The sequence below is a fragment of the Orycteropus afer genome, unplaced genomic scaffold (genome assembly GCF_000298275.1).
Source record: "Orycteropus afer afer isolate SDZICR_OR568_19922 unplaced genomic scaffold, OryAfe1.0 scaffold00052, whole genome shotgun sequence".
Classification (NCBI taxonomy): Eukaryota; Metazoa; Chordata; class Mammalia; order Tubulidentata; family Orycteropodidae; genus Orycteropus; species Orycteropus afer.
The window spans coordinates 1,793,770-1,797,829 of NW_006921639.1; the positions used below are offsets into that span (position 1 = coordinate 1,793,770).

Below are 4,060 nucleotides of genomic sequence, written 5' to 3' on the forward strand. Positions count from 1 at the left end.
GTTTAGTGTCCATGCTCCTTAAAACTCTATATGTTAAATGTATTGTATGATAAACGGAGAAATCAGAATCCTATTAAAAGAAAACTATATAAAATACCTAAAGTTTGCAATGTCATTGAAAAAATAATTTTATAAGAAAATACTAAACACTACTCTGGGAGACAAAAGACCTGTACAAAGAAAACAATAAAAGACTACTTCAAGAGATCTACAGAAATGGAAGAACATACCATGCTCATGGATAGGAAGATTGAACATTGTGAAAATGTCAATTCTACCCAAAGCAATCTCTACGTTCAATACAATCCCAATCCACATACCATCAACATTCTTTAAGGATATGGAAAAACCAATCACTAATTTTATATGGAAAGGAAAGAGACCTCACATAAGCAAAGCACTATTGAAGAAGAACAAAGTAGGAGGTCTCACACTCCCAGACCTCAAAATGTACTATACAGCCACAGTAGTCAAAATTGCCTGGTATTGGTGTAATGACAGACACACAGACCAATGGAATAGAACTGAGAACCAAGAAATAGATCCATCGACCTATGGTCAGCTGATCTTTGACAAAGAGCTGAAATCCATTAAATGGTGAAGAGATTATCTGTTTAACAAATGGTGTTGGCAAAACTGGATATCCATTTTCAGAAAAATGAAACAAGATCTGTACCACACACCATACAAAAAAACTAACTCCAGATGGATCAAAGACTTAAATGTGAAACCTAAAATTATAAAGTTCCTCAAGGAAAAAGTAGGAGCAAATTTAGGGGCCTAATATATGGCATAAATAGCCTATCAAGCATAACCCAAAATACACAAACAGCAGAAGAGAAACTAGATGAATGGGACCTTCTACAAGTTAAATTTTTATGTGCTTCCAAAGACTTCTCTAAAAGAGTCAAGAGAACCTACAGAATGGGAAAACATATTTGGAAATGACATATCTGACAAGGGAATTATCTCTACAATTTATAAAAAACTCCAACACCTCAACAACAAAAAGACAAATAATCCATTTAAAAAATGGGCAGAAGACATGAATACACACTTCACCAAAGAGGATATTCAGGCAACCAACAAACATATGAAGAAATGCTCACAATCATTAGCCATTAGAGAGATGCAAATCAAAACAATAATGACATACCATCTTGCCCTAGCACTAGTAGCAAAGTTCAACAGGACAGAAAATAACAAATACTGGGGAAGATGTGGAGAGATTGGGACTCTCATACACTGCGGGTGGAACTGTAAAATGATAAAACCACTGCAGAAAGCAGTATGGTGAGTCCTTAAAAAGTTGGAATTAGAAATACCATTTGACCCAGCCATTTCATTACTAGTATATATCCTAAAGAAGTGAGAACGAAGACAAGGACAGATACATGCACACCCACGTTCATCACAGCACCATTTACAATATCCAAAAGATGTAAATAACCTAGGTGTTCATCAACTGAAGCATGGATAACCAATCTACAGTACATACATACAATGGAATACTGTGCAACCCTAAAAGTAATGTAGAATCGGCAAAACACCGCATAACGTGGATGAACCTGGAGGACATTATGCTGAATGAAATAAGTCAATCACAGAAGGACAAATAATGTGTTAGTCTGTTATTGTAACAACTCAAGGAAAGGTTTATCTATGTAAGGAAATTTTCTTTTTTGGTTACCAGGGGTAGGAAAGGAGAAGAGGGAAAATTGCTACACAGGTAGAGACAAGTACTGATTTGGGTGAAGGGAAGGGAAATGTACTAAATGTGAGTGATCAACATGGTGGTATTGAAGAAGAGGAAGACAGAGAGGTAAATGCATGGGAGGTACAGTCAAGAAAGATGAACCCTTTTGCACATACAGTACTGTGTTGTCAATTAAGGCAAACAGGGATGTATGGGTGGAGAGAAGAGTGGAGGGGATGAACTGTTAGGTATGTATACACAGGGGGGAGTGTGCCCAAGATTGGCCGACAATGTTTCTACAAGTCTATTGCTACGTTCTGTAAGAATTCCCAGGTATATAGTAGAGCTGATAAGGGACAAGGTTGTAGTCACTTCTTGGCCATAGCCAGCTACCCAGAGGGAGCAAGGAGTTGGACCTGTGGGCTTGGGACCATAATCACAAAGGACATTAAGCTCAATTGGCATAACATATTATACAAAACATTGTTCCACATCCTACTTTGGAGAGTAACGACTGTGATCTTAAAAGCTTGCAAGTGGCCAACTAGATGCAACAATGGGTCTCTCCTTGTCCAGAGCAAAGAAGAATGAAGAAAACCAATGACACATGGAAACAATTAGTCCAAGTGACTGGTACACCATGCAGTCCTCAGGCTATATGACTATGAGACCAGAAGAGCTAGATGGTGCCTGGCTACCACTGTCAATCACTCAGAGAGGGATCTCTGTGGGATACCCTGGGTAGAGTGGGACAGCAATATGGAACAAAACTCAAAATCATTTGGAAAGAAAAAAAAGGACTACGTTTGCTGGTCTGATAGAGCCTGATGGAACCACTGAGACTTTGGCCCCTAGCTGCCCCTCAGGTCTGGAATTGAATCCACTACTGTGGCTTCCAGCCAAACAAAAGACAGGCATATGAGCTGAACATTTACTTTAGGTAGATACTCTCCTTGGAGAAAGCAATCATGGGAGAAAAGATGGGGTGTGTATGCACAGGGAGACAGCTCAGGGGGCAGGAGTGCATGGAGGGAAGGACACAGGGAAGAGGTAACTATGGGGAGGAAGTAGGAGGGGAGCTGTTGCATTGTGGTAAATTGTAGTCAATGTCAAGAGACAAAGTGTATGTGAGCTGCTGTATGGAAAGTGAATTTGCTCTGTTAACTTTCACCCAAATCACAATAAAGGAAAGAAAATACTAAACACTCTGGACATACGTTTCCCCTTAAATTCATTATTTTTAATTTTTCATAAAAAAAAAAAGGCAATATACAGTATTCACTTCTTAGAACCTCTACGTATCTGGAAAATGATTATTTTATAAACAATAAAAAATAACAGCAACAAAAACATATAAACTGAAAAATGTGGATAGTCTCAAAATTTGCCCTTGCCCTATGAGAAAATTATACTTAAGAGGCCAGTTAAATGTCCTTTCTAAAAAAAGAAAAAAAGAAAAAAAAATTACTGAATGGGTATTCAACAAACATTTCTTGAACAATTAGCATGTACATTGTTTTAGATATTGAAATACAAAGATGAATCAGAAATTACCTCATCCTTGAAGAGTTAACAAGTACCTAAAGAGACACACATGCAATCAAATAACATGTGACCAATTCATAAAGATCTTATGACTCTTCTATAGGGTCCCTGTGAGTCAGAACTGACTAGACAGCAGGGGGTTTGATTTGGACTTTGATTGTTGTTCAGTTTCATCCAGTCAATTGCAACTCATAGGAAGCCCATGTCACAGAATAGAACTGCCCCAGAGGGTTTTCTAGGCTGTAATCTTTATGGGAGCAGGTCGCCAGGACTTTCTCCCCAGTGTGAGTTCAAACAGCCAAGCTTTCCGTTAAAAGCTGAATACTTAACAGCTGTACCACCAGGATGCCTTTACAAATGACTAGAATACTATAAATGAGTAGTATAAATCATTAGATTATAACTGATACAAAAAGGAAGTAGCACTTGACCTGGGCCTTAGTGAACCATAAGTAGTTAGCATATGAAAATGAGTGTGTGGACAAAGAAAAGAGAGGGAAGGTAAAGGAGTCTCATTCCAGCCAGAAGAGTATGAGGAGAGAGACATGGAGGTATATGTGTTCTTTTAGGGAAGCAAGGAACAGTATGGTCTCCAGAACATAGAGTATATAATATAGGCCAGAGGGAAATTCAAACTACCCACGAGGAGCTTGTTTCATATACAAAAGGAATTGAGATATACTGTATCAGAATGCCTGTTTGTAACAGGCTCTTCAGTAACTCTTGGGTAGCCAATGTAGCACTATCAATCTCTAAATAAAAGTGTTGGCAACCACTACTATGGAGAATGAGGAACCAATCAAGGTTTTAAGCAGTACT

The 4,060-nt window shown here is 38.3% G+C and overlaps 1 protein-coding gene across 1 annotated transcript in view; it reads right to left on the bottom strand.

The window, feature by feature from the left end:
* PTPN20 (protein tyrosine phosphatase non-receptor type 20) overlaps positions 1-4,060 on the bottom strand; it is a 125,988-nt gene that overhangs the window by 46,019 nt on the left and 75,909 nt on the right. The window lies entirely within an intron of this gene.